This window comes from Pteropus alecto, unplaced genomic scaffold, assembly GCF_000325575.1.
Source record: "Pteropus alecto unplaced genomic scaffold, ASM32557v1 scaffold196, whole genome shotgun sequence".
Classification (NCBI taxonomy): domain Eukaryota; kingdom Metazoa; phylum Chordata; class Mammalia; order Chiroptera; family Pteropodidae; genus Pteropus; species Pteropus alecto.
Window position 1 is genome coordinate 4,308,228 of NW_006439717.1, and position 19,167 is coordinate 4,327,394.

General features: G+C 35.5%; 1 protein-coding gene across 4 annotated transcripts in view; it reads left to right on the forward strand.

The window, feature by feature from the left end:
* NELL2 (neural EGFL like 2) overlaps positions 1–19,167 on the forward strand; it is a 300,528-nt gene that overhangs the window by 167,967 nt on the left and 113,394 nt on the right. The window lies entirely within an intron of this gene.

Genomic DNA, 19,167 nt, shown 5'->3' on the forward strand with positions numbered 1-19,167 from the left:
CTATGAATCTAATAAAAGTGTTACTTTATGCCTTTGTATTAGTATGTCCTCTTCTAAGTCTTTATTATAATGACCATACTGTGTACCTGTTTATCAGTTAAAGCCAAGAGAAGTTTCTTCTCTAAATTCAAATATAGTATTTATATAAAAATCAGAATGATGGAAATAAAAAATAATAAGTAACTTCCCAATCGTTGGAGTATAACCAAAGATATTCTGAGAGTAGAAAGTATATTTAATATAGAGTTGCCAATAGATTTAAAAATTCTTGCTTTGTCAGTTCATCTGTAACATTTCCACATTATGGGAACAATTGTACCATTTTTCTTTAGACAAAATTTAATCACACTGAGTGGCAGAGTGTTTTGAAGAGGGACTACAGATATAATTTTCAACACAAAAAAGGAATATAAAAGAACAAGTTTTAATAAATGCACAGTTCTCTGTAATATTGATAGTATCAGTAAGTCTTAGTTCCAATGTAATGGTTAACACACACACAGACACACACATACACACGTACAAAGACTGACATAAAACTGCTGCATATCAGACAGTGATGTTTCAAAATGTGCTCATTAAAAATAAAAGTGCCAGCGATTTTCAATGAGTCTGCTGATTCTTTGTCGTAGAGATTTAAAAAGCTTCATATATTTTTGTACTTCTTATGGATTCTTTTTGTTTTTCTAATATTCTTTAAAAATGTTAGAGATTTTAAGTAAGAATACTTTGGCCTAGTGTTGAATAAGGAGTGTTTCTTTAGGGCAGGATATTTTCAAGAGGTTCATTTCCATTCTGAGCCTGTCTGTCTGGCTATAAATCCAAGAACAGTTTAACTGTCATCCCTTACAGAGAATCTTCTGCTTTGGTTCTACCTCTCTCAATACATTTTCCTTCTGAATAAAATCCCACAAATTACTGTTAGTTTTCGACTGCTTTGGGAGAATTTTCCCTTAAGATTCCAAAGTACCCAATGATATAAATTAAGTATTCTTTTGTAAGGATGCCAAAGAAGGCCAAAACCATTTTAAGAAAAACTGTTTGGGCCATGATTTTTGTGCCTAAGGAACTGGGGCCAAGAATTTCGAGATCAGGCAGGTAAAGGAATGTATTTCATGATGCAACAGTGTCTCCAACCAGCACCTCTATTTCTCTGCTTTTACTTGAGGAAGAGAGAATTTCCTGCTCTTAAATTTCCTATTTACAAGAGGAGTTCTACCAGTTTGAGAATTTACATTTGTATATAAAAGCTGGCTTTTCTAGGAAATATGACTGGATTTTATTTTGTAGTCTCAGGTCAGGCGATCTCTGACAAAACTTTTCATGTTGGACCGTACAGGGTCAGCACATATGCAGAGTTCCTGTAAAAGAAATGAATGTTTAAATTCTACCTCTTTGCATCTCTCCCTCCACACTTTAATATTAGCATCTGTGTAAAAAATTTGAGGAAATGACTCCTCTGATGGGGGTTTGCTTTGTGGCTCAAGGCGTTGAGGCTGTACCTTGTCTTTCTTTTTCTTCTAAATTTTTAAAACTATTTAAAAAAAATTTTCAATTACAGTTGACTTACATAGTTTGCATCTTTTCAAGAGCTCCCATAAGACAGAGCAGAGATTTATTTCTCTGATAAAGATTGGGATTTATTTTCTGGGAATTTTAGTAACACACTCATACCTGCAGTAGAAGGCTTTCCAGAATAAATGTCAAGCCACCACTATAGAGCCATTCTTTGATGTTTGTGGCTGAGCTCTTGGAGTGCTGAATTTGTTTTGCATCTGTATTCTTGCTCCTTTTTCCTTTTGAAGAGCCCCCTGCCATAACATAACCGCTGACACTCTCAACATTGTACCCAGCAGACTCTCAAACTTGCTCGCCCCATCAAAAAATGAATCATAGACATTCTAATTTAAAGAAGAATCCAAGAGAAATACACTTCATAGTTGAGAACTTTGATGAATAAAAGAAGTATTTTTAACTTTCATAACCCTGTAGCTCTGGTATAGAAATTATGTATGCTACAGAGTAATTACCTTCCATAGTTGGTAGATTTGCACAGTTTTTTCTTACAGTTTCAGATGATATGAATTATATTTTCCCTATTATCATAAAATTTTAGAGATAGAAGAATTCTTAAGAATAATATCATCCAATCACCTTTCACAGATGAGGAAACTGAGTCTCAGAGAGATTAATTGCCTTGCTCATGGTCATGCGATTAGTGAGAGGCAAAAAGGAGCCAGAAGATAAGCCTCCTTGTTCTTATCTCTTAAACAAAAGAGTTGTCATTTGTTTAATTTACAACTCAACAAAAATAAGGGGAAAAGATTCATATTTTATGTAGAAATACATTATTTAATTTGTAATGTTAATTAATTAAACTACCTTTCTTATAGATTGTTTCAGTTCATTAGCTTGAACTCCAAAAGCAATTTTTCTTTTACAGATTTTATAATAATCTTAAATCAGAAATCAGTAGAAGAAATATAAATCAACATTTTCGGGGCCTCTGACTCTATTATACAATTACATTCATGATTCAGTGGTACCATTTGCACAAATGATGCAGCAGTTTATACTCTTCTAAACTCATTAATATAATTTTCCTTCCAGTGAAGGTGTATATTTTTTCTTAATTAATGCTTCAAAACTTCTCTCCTCACATTTTCCCCTGTTCTCATAGAGAAAAGCATGGGTATACCTAAAAGGAAAGGAAAAGAGAGAGAGGGAGAGAAGGAGAAAGAGAGAGGATGGAGGGAAAGGAGAGAAAAGACAAAAGGAAGGGGAAGGAAGGAAAGGAAAAGTGTTTGATGCATATAAGCCAAGATAGTAGAATAAATAACTCAATTTTTATGCATAGCAAAGTTTCTTGATTACTTATCTAGACTAATGGCTTTCATGAGTCACTCATATAAGCGTTCATTAAATTGGGCAAATTTTTTAGTCTTCCTGGACATCTCTTTTTGGAATTGGTCTTGTATGATGAACAAAGAATAAAATATCTCTAGAAACAAAAATGGAATCAAGAATTTTGGAATTTTCAAAGGATAAAAATATTCTGAATGAAAGGCGTTCATTTCAGATCTTTCTGATACATCTCTCTGCTCTGATTATTAGTTGAAAAATGGAGTTCTGATTATTTTCATGTTGACGATCTTGTAATCTTTCCACTGTTGTTTAGTTCTTTAGAGTAGGAACAAGAGAATAAGAAAGGTGGACCAGTAACAGAGATAGAAAAAGTTTTGCCCAGCTTAGGTATAAAATTGATTCTTTAGGGCACTGGTTGTCCAACAATATCAGGAGACATTTTTGGTTATCACAACTGTGGGGTTGCTACTGACAGCTGGTGGGTAGAGGCCAGGAATGCTGCTAAACATTCTATAATATTATTATTAGACTAGCTGTCTTCTTGAGGAAATGTCTTATTTTTCCAGGACCCTTTCAACTGGAAGCTTTTCTCTGGCTATTTTCCAACTGAGTCATTAATCTTCATTTTGCACATGAGACCCAGTATCAGATAGCCTGTCCCCTCCCCCCATAACAAAGAATTGTATGACCCAAAATGTCAGTAGGGCCAAGGTTGAAAAATTCAGCTTTAGGTTCATTCCATCAAAATTGTTCATTGTATACCTTCTTTTTAACTTTCCCCTTTTTTTTCCCATCAATTTTCTTTTAGACCACATATGGTAATGCCTTCTCTCACTTCTTATGGTACCCAGTGTCCTTTCATTGGCCTTTGGCATAAAAAAAGGGCTCCCTTCTAAATAAGGCCCACTCTCTCCTAAGTTCTTCCCTCTCCTTTCCCTTATTAAAAACTTGTTCTTAGCTTAACCTAAGGGAATGATTCTCCAGTGTTAAAACTGCAGGCCTCAGCCCAGGTGGCAGAGGAGATTTCTTAGAGCCCTTTAAATTATACTCTCCTGATGCCTGCTCAATTTGCTTTCTACTGACCCCAAGTGCTTCTGTTATTCAAGGCCTTCTGATGCTGGCTTTGGTCCATGTCTCATATTAGAGAAGGCCATAAAATGTCTAAGCACAAAGAATTCTACTAGATACTTGATTCTTGTTGTTAGACAAAGAGCCTCTTGTGATGTTCCCCGAGTTTCACTTCTAAACATACTTAACTGTTTATAGCACTGAATACTCCTAGTGCTTACATTTTATGATCTCGTTGTTGTAGTTACTTCTTTTTCTCTAGCAATGTCAATACTGATTTTTTTTTTTTTCCCCCTTACTACCATCCTGAGTGTCAGGCTTGTTTAGTTTGGTGATTATGGAGAAAGAGTCGTGAATTTTATCATGATATTTTCTTTGCTTTTCTTTTTTACTTTTGGTTTCCCAGCATTTTAAGGAGTCTTGGACACTATTGTCATGCACAAAAGGTTACAGGGAAAGATTTACTACTGGGCAGCTGAAGCAAAGGTTGTAAGTCCGTTATAACCCATGCATGCCCTTTTCTGAAATAGCTGCCTCTTGTGTGTTTGCTATCAAAGTTGTCTATCAAGCAATGCTAGAAAAGATAATTTGCTTAAAGTGTTTAAAGAGATGATATTTTGGAAAGACAACAATCACATTATTCTTTTTTATTCTGCATTCTTCCAAAAAAAATTTAAGTTGAAGCTGGTAATTTATTGTATGGATGGACAATAACTAACTTTATTATCAGCTATTTAAAAATAGCTCTGGATGGATTTATCAAAATCACAGATAACAGAACAATACAGATAATTCATTGTGTGTGTACCAAAATGATTATTGGTATATAAATAGTAAAGGAAGTAAGAATACCGTGGACAATGGCAGAGAAGCTAGGGGGCCACGAGAACAGGAAGTGAAAATAAGCATATCAGCTTTCACCAGAAAATCCTAAATAAACAAGGTTGTTTTCATTGTAAAATGCCTCAGCACTTTATCTCTAGTAAAATGCCTAGCAAAGAAAAAATCTTCAATAAATGTTAGCTACTATAATTGTTGTTACTATTATGATTAGACAAGCTCTTCTCTTGAGGAAATGTCTTACTTCTTTGGGACCCTTTCAACTGGGCACTTTTTTTGGTTATTTTCGGAGTTACTGTATTTTGTAAAATAGATAGCTTTGCTGGAACAATGACTTCAAAGTCTTATTGCTTATTCAACTGTACTTATTATGTACTGTGAAGAGGGCCTTAAAAGAAGAAAGAGAAACCTTGGTGTAACTGAGTAGCACTTTCTTTGGAAGTTGGAAAAACTTCCATATGAGGATTTTTCCTAGGATCAAGGAGGTCCTGTTGTTATTGTGAATGAGTGTTGGACTGGGATATGTTTGGGCTAGCTAGATGCATCTGGGCCCTACACTGGAAACTAATCCGCCCAGAGTAGAGAATATGACTTCTAAAGAATTACTGCGTCTGGTCATTTCTCCAGCAGGGCAAATTTTAGGAGCCCGGTTGCTTCCGAGTGGATTTCTTTTCTAAAGAATCACAATCAGCAATTAGTCCTGCCATTTGGCTACTAGTTGCCATGACTATTGGGAAAGACTTTTGTATTTTTATGAACTACCACTTTAATTTTTTTATTTCTTTTGGAGGCAGCATTGCAAAATATGATAAAATTGTGTTATTGTTCATGGAAATCAGACAACTTTAGGTTTTAAAATTTTAAATATGATCCCTAATGCTAAAAGATGTTTATTCATCTCCTGTAGTTCCCTATGTATTATTACGCTGTGTAGTTATTAGAGTGAATTGAAATTATAAACATGATTGCAAAAGCAAATTAAAATATCTAGCCCCAAGACTCAAAGAATTAATAATGAAAGGCCATTTTTAAACAAACATAATCAACAAAGCATCTCTAGAAGAATGTGAACTGTGATTACCAGGAAGGGTTAATGTTTAGAAAACTTCAGACCACGTTTAGAAAACTTTCAGAGAACAGAAGTGAGATGTGTCTGTGCAGTTAGTGAGGAGGCCAAGGCAATGTGCTTATCTCTTTTCTGAAACACATATGTGCATGCATACAATTAGCAGCCAGCTCAGAATGAAACAGGCTCAAAGGCTCATGGAGCCGAATTGCCTTTTTAAAGATGAAAAGCTTGGAAAGGAGTCTGTGCTATCTGAATCTGTCAGCTCTGATGTAGCAGTTTCTAGGCTTGTCAGAGCCTTTATGCAACATCTCAGCACAATCATTGTATTCATGTATGACCTCCACCAGTCAGCCATGGTTTGATCATCAAAGCCCTCAGTGGCATGTGTCCACGCAAACTCGCCTCTGTGCAAGCTCACCTGAGCACTGAAGATGATGGGCTCTGCCTCATTAGCCAGCCTTACCTGCTTTGACTTGGTTAGTCAGTAAACCCTAATTCACCTTTGTCTCAAATGGCTGTATTATTTGAGTTTTATTTTGAGATTTTTATACGAAAAGCATAGAGCTGAAAACTCACATAATAGAATAAAAGGATTATACGTGCCAGGAGTGTAATAATAGCGGTGTCTTAGCAACAGACACCTGTGGAGGACAGGATTATTGAAGCTGAGCCTTTCATTTGCTTCCTTGATTTCTGGCCTTGACATGTTAGCCAGAGTGAAAGTTTGACCTTCCTTGTGCTTCCTCACTGTTTGGGAACTGCGTGGAACAGAGTTCATCTTCTGGTTCTGCTGTTGATCTGATCTTGCAGTGGGTGTGTAACCTCCTGATGACATTGCCTTGTCTTAATGCTCTCCTTTCCTCCCCTCTGCGGTGTCACATTCAGCTCATGGTTTTGGGCTCTGAGGGTGAGTTTTTTCTCTCAAATCCAGAACCTCGTCTCTTTTGTGTGCTTCTGCTAGAGTAAGGCAGGGCCACACTGACTGCTTGGTTTGTGCTTTCACTGTCCGTTGTCACCTATTTTAGTGATTGGTACTTTCTTCATATAACTTCTGATACCATATAAGAGGCTTCCTTTTGCTTAAACAGAGTTTTTCTTTTTGATCAAAGAGAATAGCATTGTATTAGTTATCTACTGCTCTATATAACAAATAACTCCGAAATTTAGCAGCTTAAAACAACATACATTTATTGTCTCCCAGTGTCTGTGGGTCAGAAATCTGGGGATGGAATAGTGGGGTCCTTTGCTTCAGGGTCTCTCATAAGGCTGCAATCAAGTTCACCTCCAGGACTGGGGAAGGATTTTTTCCAATCTCATCTCTATGCTTGTTGGCAGATGAAGTTTCTCACTGGCAACTGTAAGTTGTCCTCAGCTCCTTCCATAGAGGCCTTTTAACATGGCAACTTGTTCATCAAAGCTAATAAAAGAAAGAGCCTGCTAGCGGGGTGGAAATCACCATCTTTTGTAACGCTAACCACGGAAGTGATATCCTATTACCTTTGCTGTGGTATGTTGGTGAGAAGTAAGTCACTAGGTCCAGCCCACTAAAGGAAGGGAATTACACAAGGCAGGAATATAAGGAGGTAGAGATCTTTGGGGACCATCTTAAAGGCTGCCTACTACAGACATTGAATATTATGTGTAGTTATTAGAACTAACCCACTTCAGCTAAGTGTTGATAAAGAGCACCAGATGGATGAATAAGAGTAAAGAGAGAGTAGTAAAAATGTGTTGTGTAAGAGCTGTGCATGAGTGATTGTGAAAAATTCATGAGATGTCACACATTTCTTTCACTTTACATCAGAGCTTTGATATGGGTGCATGATAGTGCTGTTGTACAATTTAATAGATGGAGATAGTGGAATTGAATCATGACAGTACATTGTGGTACATTCTGTAACAAAGAAATGTGCAGAGAGCTGTGGGGAGCCCAGAAGAGGCCGTGAGTAATCTGGCTTAAGACTGGATATGGGCAGGCATCACCAAGTGACATTTAAATTGAGATATTTAAGGTTGAACAGGCAATTCAGAAGAGAAAGAAGTGAGAGGAAACATTTTAGGAAGAAGGAACAGTAGGTACAAAAGTATAGATTGCTGTATAATAGCAAGTTTAGTGTGACTGGGATTATAGAAGATAAAGTCAGAAAATCCTATAGAGAATTCTAAACACATTTTATGGTTTCTAAAACATTTCTTTCAGTCTGTGCACATTCTAATTGAGTTGTGCATATTGAAGTATCAATGCTTTATTTTGCTGTTGGTTTATGTTATTTTTCTTTTTGGTGGAAAGTTATTTATTAAATTAATGATACTTCTACAAATCAATGATGACCTAGAATCGGGGTGATATGGTATTTCATTCCAAAGAAGACAGAATATTTCATTGGTATTCTTGGAAAGCAAATTTTCAGTGTGGCCTAATGAACTGATTTTAGAATTTTTTTTAGAATGAAATCATAACCGCTAAGTCACCACCTGAGACATTTTTATGTAATAGGTTAGCATATACATATTCATTAAATATGAAATACAACAATAGCAAACGGCAAAAATAAGACAGGAAATAGCAAAGAGGTCCAAAAAGCCTCTCTCTTTAGTTAGTCCAAATCAAATCATAATCTCCCTGGCCCTCTCTTCTTTATGAACATTTTGTGGCATTTTAGCTTATGGATACCAGCTCATTCAGACTTTTTGGATTTGAATCACTTTTCTACTATACACTAGCTGTGCTCTTGAGCAATTTATTTAACTTCTTAGCCATAGTTTCTTCATCTTTAAAGTGGAACGATAGTGCCTACCTTATATATTGTTTCTAGAATTAAATGAGAGGAAGCATGCCAAGTAATCAGCATGACAATTAAAACATAGCAAGCACTTATAAGTATAGTTATTATTATTCCTATTTGTGGTAAACAATAATGGCCTTCCAAAGATGTCCCCATCCTATTCCCCTGAACCTGTAAATATGTCACCTTACCTGGCAAAAGGGACTTTGCATATCTGATTAAGGTTAAAGACCTTGAAATTAGGAGATTAGCCTGGATTATCCAGGTGGGTTCAATCTAATCACATGAGTCTTTAGAAGTTTCTCCAGCTTTTGTCAGAGGGAGGCGTGACTATGAAAAAATGGTCAGGGAGAGGCAACATTACTGGCTTTGAAGATGGAGTGGGGCCATGAGCAGAAATGGCCTTTAGAGGAACAGTCTCTAGAAGCTGGAAGAGGCAAGAGGACAGAGCCTCCAGAAAGGAATGCAGCTCTGTGGGCATCATGATTTTACCCTGCTGGACCTATGTCAGACTCTGGCCTGTGAAACTATAAGATAATTTGTGTTGTTTCAAGCCATTAAGTTTGGAGTAAGTTGTTATGGCAACAATAAAAAACTAATACACTATTATTAGCTAACACTGTTGAATTGCCCAAAATTATATTTTAAAATGATTCTCAGTTCTCATTTGTTTTCTAATTATTAGGAGCAACAATTCAGTTCTAATAATTCTGGAGCAAGTCTGCTATTTGTGGGGAGAGTTACAGAGATGCTTTGTTCAGGAGGGGGCAGTTCATATTTATACCTCACTTTAATGATTGAGTTGCTTTTCTCATATTTGGTTTTGGTGTAAAGTTAGAGGCACTCATTATTTTAAAAACATTTTCCTAGTCTGCTTCTGGTAAACACAAACATACACAATTACACAAAAATAGATTATGTGTTTACTTAAAACATAGTAAATCAAATGATGGCATGGTACATTTCTCATCTGCCTGTTTTTTAAAGATTCTGAACTTAATAACATGAGAAAGTTGGCAGACAATAATTTTGAAAGCACTATTAAAAAATTCATTTGTAAGCTTAGGCGGGTTGTTGGGGATCACTGCTTCCATAGATCTTTGGACTGGAATGCAGTGTTGTTGAGAATGACCTTTTAATTCAGGAAGGCTCCATGCCAGCAAGACTATATCTGAGTCACAAATTAGTGACCTGTAGATTGTGATTGTCTCTCGGCATTGATATGTTTGGCTTTTGGGGCATTTTAATGATCCAGTATTTAAACAGTCAGATTTCATTATGAAAATCTACATTTCTCTATTAAGTCTTGATCTGCATTGCTACACCCCAGCTATCAATTGCAGGTGATAGTTGCAACCTTCTTAGAAGAGAGTCTATCCAGTTCACCTCCTCATCTCTCAGTTACTGAGACTCAGCAGTTCTAGTAAGAAAATATCGAGTGCCAGAATTCTAATAGCCAGTCAGCCTCATTCAATTGCTTTTTTTGTCTGACCCATCAATTGGAGTATTTTTAGTTTGCAATGTATGATTTATAGTATTAAAATTATCATAAATATGGACATCTTAAGCCATGGAGATTTTAATATAGAAATGATGTCAAAGGTTTCGCTTCTTTATGAGTCATCTCCTCACTAAATTCATAATTCACATTGACATAAACTCCAGAAGAACCATCAGACACTTTAATAAATTTTGAATTTTGAATTTAATTTGTGAAATTAAATTATAACCTTAGATAGTAAAGTCACAAGCAGACTCTATATGCTATTATAGTATAGTGTCAGATAGCTGGCCAATTTTAAAAACTCCTAAAAACTTAGCTCATTGCAAAGCTTATAGCAGAAGAAATCACTTAGACCAAAGAACACATAAAATCTCTGGATAAACTAGGAAGTGTCCATGGAAGTGAAACTGTTTAATACTGGATATTGTTTTGTTTTCTTAAGACTAGTCTCTTCTTTGACAAATGTAATATTTTTCAGAGTGGAGTGGCAGTCAATGGCTTGTAAGAAGATGACAGGATAGTCATAGAATGTAATCATCTAAGGGAACACAATGCCTAGATTCAGTTTGCAGGATTTTACTGTGAGTTAATCAGTGAAAGATGATGTTACTATTTGCCAGTCTTCTGCAAGAACAGTTGGTCCTGAGGCTATAGACATTAGTTTGGATGATATTAATGATGTTTTTTATTTTGTTTGGCTTCTCTTCGCATACATTACAATTAGTGGTATTAGCCCTATTTCAGCAGTAAAACTTTCCACATTTCTATGGGAATCTGATGAGTCCAATGACAATCTACTAATAGAGCATAGTGGCAAAAGCCGTGTGCAGCTGTCCACCAACTGTTCTTGCAATTTCAGGCAACTCTGCCTTTCTGAATCTCAGTTTCCTGTCAGCAAACAAGGGGAAAATATGATTTGTATATAATAAAGTTACAAGTGATAGGAAAAGCTCTGTCTTAAGCATAAAGGGATGTCCTGCAAAGGTGTAAGTGCCTTAAAGAATACACATAAAGCTTGAAGAGCGGGCTGGAAAATGTGCAGAGATGAAGGCATCTCTGAAAGCTTTGAAGCTGTAACAATTTTTTTCAAATGGGGTGATCATAATATGTTGTCATCCCTAATGCTGGGGGTCACTGCAGGATGCTGTATGGGGACATACAGTACTAAAAATAAATTCTGTCTCTTCGCCTTCCAATTACCTGCTTACATTCAGAATTCCTGGGCAGAAGCATGTAGTTGTCTTATTTTATGTCACATAACCAGACCATGTATTCCTAAGGGGCAGGACGTTGGCTAGGGCAGAAAGTGTCTTACCTTCTTTTGGCTTCCATAGTTGGAGGGGCCCCCTGCCTCCTACCTAGCCTCACACAATGGATGATATTTTTAAAATAGAGAGATGCTGGACAAAGAGAGAGAGAGATAGAGAGAGACAGAGACAGAGAGAGAGAGACAGAGAGAGACAGAGAGAGTATGAGAATATCTATATCGTTATTACTCTTTAATCTGCTTGGTTGGTGTGAGGTTCTATGATAAGACTATGCATAAAAGAATGTTGACTGAATACTTTCCAAAGTATTGTAAAAATATAAGGTGGCATTATTATTATTCTCACTGTCACTATCTTAGTTTAAACTTTCATTGTTTTTTACCTGACATGGTAGATATTCTAATATCTCACTGTCTGTAATTTTTTATTTGACTTCAACTTTGTCAACAGTTTATCTTCCTATCCAATGTAGTCATTTTCTTCTCTAGAAACTTCAGTGACTACTCATTGACCACAGAATAACAATCACTCAGCTTAGTAGAAGCGTCTGTCTTTACAGTTCATGTCTAACTGTGTTCTTCTACAAACCACAGCCTTTTTTTTCTTTGTAAAACTATTATAGTAGAACTTGATAAGGTACCACACTGTAATGGAAAACTCGATGAGGTACCAAACTATAATACAAATATATAGTAATTGGTTCTAGCCCCCATTCTCAAACTTGGTGAACTAAAGGTCTTACCTTTTGAGGGGCTTGAGGGAAAGATGGCTCATATCATCTAAGACTTTAGCAGTTAAATTCAAAGCATATTTAACTTTGTAAGGATTCAACAGAGAGCATGCCCTGAAGCCTTCTAGTGGAAGGCTTCAATGTTCTCAGCATGTGTTGGTCTTAGAGTCTAGCCTTCCTGTCTGCTACACAGTAGGGTTGCATCCAAACATAGTGACTGTGCAGCCAACTCTCTCACTTCCCCCTAGACTGAGCCAAGAAAACTGAACAGCTATATTGCCTAAAACCAGGAGCAACAGCTCCTGCCCCCTCCCCTTCAAACCACACAATGTATCATACAATAACTGGGCAACCAACTAAAAATAGTGTTTCTCATTAACCTTATAACATTACAACCTTCACTTTACTTGATTTTTTAGATCCCACTTATTCCATCATGGAAGATTTTATTATTCTATCCTTTGAGAATATCTTTGCTAATATAGTTTTTACTGACCCAAATAATTTTCTTTACCTTTTTCTTTACTTAATGAAATACTACTCACCTTCTGTGGCCCAGGAAACATGGTGTCACCTGTATAAAGTTTCTTTGAGTTGTCTCATTAGAAAGTTTGTGTTAATTTAGCAGCTAATGGCATGAGGCTCAAATGTTTTTAATATTCCCTTCCTAGTCACAGTATGATATTTACAGTAGATTTTTTCATCTGTTTCTACAACTCTTAGTTCTATTTGGCTTTGTAGTTATTTACAAATCTGTCTTCTCCCATTGAATTAAATATCATGTAAAGACAGGCTTTATGTCTTTTTCATTTCCACCCCCTCTCCCGAGAGTAAAACTTGATGAATTTCATAAATATTTCTTAAATCAATTAATTAAAGTTGATAGTCTATCTCTATTAGAATGAGAGCAAACAAGTGATTGGCTTAAGCATTCACATGATCAATGCATTTTTGTGTTTTTAGAAGTAGCTTTATCAATAGAATTCAAGAATAAGTCTTAGAGCTCAACAACATTTGTGTGAAATGTATAGCTATCATCTTGTGAACGCTTCCCATATGCTAGATATTTAATTAACATAACCCCATGGTGCAGATATTCTTGCTGCATAGATGAGAAAGCTGTGTCTTACAGAGGCTGAGTAACTTGCTTAAGTCCTCAGTTATTATAAGTGGAGGAACCTTTTTAAAATAAGAAGAGAAAAGAATATTTGGCTACTCTCTTCCATCATTTTAAGGAAAGCAAAAATGTTCCCAGAGTAGATATGTGAGTTAAACATATAGTTGTGAACTTAGACTCTCTCTGAATCTCCCCACCCTCAAATTCGTGTCCATTAGGTTATATATCAGAGCCAATCCCAGGTAGAATTGTGTAGGGCTCCTGATACCTGTTCCTTGGCATTTTCTTTTATGCTTTAGGTTTTCTAGTAGCCTCAAACTTTTTCTAAATGATTAAAATTAATATATGCTATTGCACTTTTTTTCTGTCTTCTCTAGTAGAACTCATAAAGCCAGACATCCATTAAACAACTAATTATTGAGCACTTATACATAAGTCACTGTGCTAATAATGAGAGCTAACATTTGTGTTTTCTATGTGCTGGACACAATGATAACCCTTTATATACATTTTCTCATCTGATCTTATTATTGCCTTTCAGATCAGAACTAGTATCTATCTCCATTTTACATGTGAAGAAACTGAAGCTGAAGAAATTTAAGTAACATCTCAAATTTTGTGGGCTTTTAAGTAGAAGGGCCACTTAGTGAGGAGAAAATTAAGTATCCTGGTAGTATTTTGACTTAGCAATCAAAATAGCTGCATGGATTAGAGTGATTTTTAAATTCCATTCATTCGGGTTTTTCTCTGACTTCTTTCCTTAAGTTGAACTTGGCACTTTATATTCTGTAGACAGTATAGTACTATTCACAAGAATCATACTGGAGCCAGACCACCTGAATTGAATTCTGGCTGTGCAGCTTATTAACTGTGTGATCTTCAGTCAGAAAGTTGCTTAATTCACAGTGACTCTGTTTCTTCTTCTATAAAATAGAGATGAAAAAATATAATACCTCACACTCAATGTGATGATTAGATGAGTTAATATATATTTAAGAAGTTTGCAGCAATGCCTGGTGCGTGTGTGTGTGCGCGCGCGCGCGCGCGTGCACGCATGTGTTTAATATTTATTAACTGCTATTTGAAAGACACGTGCTTGATGCTTTGGATGATACAAATATAAATATGTCCTATACCCTTGTCAGCTTTATAATCTATGAGAGAAGGTAGATACATATTCATTTAGTTATGTATCTAAAATTAATAAAAGACAAAATTAATTGATTGCTAAACACAGTTATAAGCAACGTGCTGTGGCCATTTGCTTTATAAAATTATAAAGGTAGATGCAAAATGAGGAGAAAAAGAAATGCAGAGAAAAACATTGGCTAGAAGTTAGGAAGTGAGAGCTGTGTGAAGGGACCTATCACTTATTAACTGGAAAACTCAACCAGTTACTTTACTTCCCTGAGGCTCTTTCTCTCTTGGTAAAATAGAGAAATTATATCCACTTTATAAAGCTATTATAAGGTTTAAAAGCATTAGATGTTTGAAGTGCCTATAACAATGGATATAAGATAACATATGGTTAACCAGATAATATGAAATTCTATTCTAGTACTCAACTATAAAAGAGATTATTTTATCTAAGGAGCAAGTTGGAATTCAGAATAAGAAAACATTTCGATCCCAATCTAACTTCATTGTGTCTCAGCCACCACCCATTTGCTAAAGCCAGGCCACCCTGATTCCTTACTTACTCCCCACACCCAATTCATTTCTATCTCCTTTGTTTTAGTTTTTAAAATAAGAGCTCATGTCCAGACCCTTATCTCTGTCTCCCTCCCATTATGCAAGTCTAAGTCACCTTATTATTGTCACCATCATATTAGTTTTTCATGTTTGCTCTTGCAATCTCCAGTCTGTTCTGTGCACAGCAGCCAGAGCAATCATTTAAGATAAAAAATTACCACTGCTAAGAAAAAAAGAAATTGACCCATATTATGCCCTTTCTTATTATCATCCAGTGATTCCCATTACAAACCTTTGATTCAGCCCTTCCTTACCTCTCCTACCTTGCCTCAGTCCACTCTTTGTCTTGCTTCTCATTTTTAGTCTTATTGCCCTTTTCTGATTTCTGAAAGAAATGCCAAACTGGAATTCCTATATTCCATCCCTTTTACCTGGAACACTTTTCTTCCTTTTGCATAGTTAGCTGTTTCCCATTCTTTAGATTTTAACTTAAGTATTCCTTTCACGTCCACTCCATCTAAATAGCCTCTTCTCCATCCCTTGTGGTTCTCAATCATTTCACCTACTATTTTTTCTTCAAAAACGAATACACACAAACCCTTTCATAAGCATCACAAAGACAAGGAAGCTGTCTGTTCATTCTGCTTTGCTCATCTCTGGATTTCCAGAACAGTTCCTGGGAGGTGAATGAGTATCAGTAAATATTTTGGTCCATAATTCATCCAACAAATATTTGTTGATTGGCTATGAAGAGCATCGAAGCACATCACATTGGAAGTTTAAATAATAAAAAATATATTAGGGAGTGTGAAACAGTGTGTATGTATAACTTTACCTCATCTGGTATAGAATGTCCGTGCAGTTTGTTAGCACCTTCAGAAGATCAAATAATTCACCAGAAAGCTGAGCCTGTATTAAATTAAGACTTTTCCTCCTTTTCACATATAATTGCCATACCTGCCTGATTCTATTTGAGGAGAACTTTAGGATATATCTTATAAGCATTGGTAGGTGGTTGTCATGGTTCTTTTATATTTCTTATTTACATTACCTAGAATTTATCTCAGATGTATTATACAAAATATAAATCAGTTACATGCCACACAACGAGCTCATCTCTCTGTCAGTCCCTCTAGCCCTTTACTCATACTTATTCTTCTTTACTAAACCAAGCCTGTTTTGTCTGTCTTTTTTCTTCTACTGCAAAATAATGACCTTAACATATTATTCCAAGATTATAGTAACAGAAGGATGGAAATAGGTTGTTGATCTCCTCACACAGGCCTCTCTGTTCAAAGTCTAAAATAGTTGAATCTTCTTTTGTAATAGTAGTGAGTGTAAATTGGATGAACATTCAACCTAAGCATTCTTCTGGTATTCCTTTTTTGTTTATCTTATCTTATCAAACATCTCCCTGATTAGATTAGACTTTCCCAGGTGAACTAACACTGTTCCAAGTAGAAAATCTTACCCATGCTTCTAATCTTTTAAAAAGTCTTCTAAGCATTTTTAAAAGTATAGATAAGATTTTCTTTTTAATTTTGCAAAATCTTTGTATCCTTATGCACCTAATAGAACCAGTCCACCAAAATGAATTCAGCTGTTTATCAATAGAAACCCTATGGAAATTCAGGAGAACATAAATACAAATGTTTTTAAAAGCTTGACATTGGTGAATTTAAATATATTATGTTTACATGAAACCCTAAATTTCTAGTTTCGTATTGCTACATGTTTTCTTTTATATATATGGATCATTTTTTTTCTGATACAGTTATACTAGGTGCACCCAGTAAATTAATACAGAAAAGTCCAAAGAAAAAGGAAAGAAATTAAAATTTTCTGGTATCCTGTCTCCTAGAGATACTGCTGTTAATATTTCAGAAATAGTTTTTATTCTTTTATCTACGTATGCAATGCATGCGTACCTTTTAAAATTAAATTGGAATTATACTATAATACTGTTTTAATCTTTTAAAATTTTGACTCCAAAAATTAAAAAATTGATTCAATGCCTTTCACTTTTTAAAGTACCAGGGCCCTGAGTAGCTTTACAGATGCTGAATCTTGGGATCTTTCTGCTGTATCACCTTAGTCATATTTATGATTTGCTTTTATTCCTTTCCCTCTTCATTATAATTTTTTCCCTCACTACTTTTTTTTAACAACGTATCAACACTAACAGAGGCATTTTTAATCAACACGGTTTTAGGTTGTCCCTCAAGTCATCAGGGAGATTGACTTTATGTCAGATGCTGTGTATTACTTGATGCCTTACAAAAGTGAATCATTTCACGATCTTTCATTTTGCCCCAATCCCTTTTTTATCGTGAAGCAAATTTGCTTGAATTTTATTACTTACTCCTAGAAGAGTAAATGTTTTAATAAATAAGCTGAGTGAAAAGCTATGTGATTTAGCAGACAAAAAATTGAGATCCCATTAGTATTGTTCCTGGTTCATGCTTTGGATATGTATTGTGTACTTAGACATTTTCCCCACTAATTTATTTTTTGTGTATGAAGATGTTAGTATTAAAGTCACCATTTTTCAGATATGTGCTTTGTTTTAGCTTTTTACTAGTGGTGATAGCTTTGTATGGAGCTAGCCATATGCTTCTCAATTACATCTGATTCCAAGAGAATGTAGCTGTGAGAATTCTGGATAGGATCTGGTATCTGTGGAACAGGTTTTTTTGCCTTTATAAAAGAGATATAGTTCACTCCATCCCTACTGTTCTTAACTGGTTCAGTTTTAAAGTTTTAACATCCTCAGTTCCTTGTTGTTGCCCCCAACCATGTTGGATTCCAAATACATTTGATAACTAAAAGAAGTATTTGGAAACTAAAGCATTTCTGAACAGAAAAGCATCCACTCTTATTTATACTTTATTGCAGTTCCTGGTTTATAATATATTTCACTAAATTTACCCACCTTGTTCCTTAGATAATTCTATATGAATAATATGTTAACTATGTTATAGCAAACACAATACAATCTGAAATAGTATTCAGTCTAATAATGCTTGTTGCTAGGCAACCATATTCCCAACATAGTAACTGAATCAGTGCAAAGTGAGCATAAGCTATCCAAACAATATAGAATGTAGAAACAGATCACATATGTACTGGCTTTACAAATTTTGAATTGTTAATATGACTGTTTTTCAAAATTAGAGAAAAATTAAATCCTTAATTTAAAGCTTTTGGAAATTCAGGGAGGCAGAATAACTAATTATTTGTAAAAAACAGACAGATCAGGGTTTACATCCCAGCTCTATTATTTAATTGCTGCATGACAACGTGTAAGCTATTTACTCCATAGCCTTAGTTTCATCGTTATTATTACAATAGGGATAGCAACATCTACTTTGTGAATTTGTGAAGACTCAGTGAAAAGTGCTTCATGTAGTTACATAGTAAGTGTCCAATAAATTAAAATGATGATCATGATGATGATAGCTTGAAGGTCATGAAAACTGTTTTTTAATCCTTTTGTATTTCTGAAGCAATTAAGACATATTTATAGAGCATTAGCCTTGAGTAATAAACCAATTCTTTGCCCTCGAAGAATTTACAATTTTATTTGGGAGATAGATATACACTAGAGAAAAGATAATGACTGCCAAGCATATCCAAAGGCCCTGAGCTGGGATAAAAGGTTAGCGTGCTTGAGGGACTGCAAAGAGGCCTTGGATTTGTAGCATAGTGAGCAAAGAAAAGAGGAGGGTGGCATGAGGTAAGAGTAAAGGGAAAGCATAGGGCTAAATCATGCAGAGTCTTAAACCATGGAAGACTTTGGTCTAGGTATCATAGTAAGCCACTGGAATGTTTTAAGGAGAGGAGAGACATAATCTAACTTGTGTTTTAAAGACATTCATGTAAGGACTGTTTGGAGAATGGTTTGGTTAGAAGTAGGAGTGGAAATGGAAGGACGGTTAGAAGTCTCTTCCAGGCAATAGATGACAGTGACCTGGACCAGGTGATAACCCTGGAAATGGAGAAAAGTAGACAGATTCAAAGCACTTTGAGAGAAAATCATCAGGACTTGTGATTTATAGGTTCTACATAATGAAAGAAAGGGAGGAGTCTGGCATGACTTGTATTTCTAGATTGAGCAGCTGGGTATATAGTGATAATGAAGAGTGAGTAAAATGTCATGATTAGCAAGGAAAGGAAATGGTTTTTAAGAAAAGGAATTGCAATGAAGGAACTCAAAGTCTCATTAGGA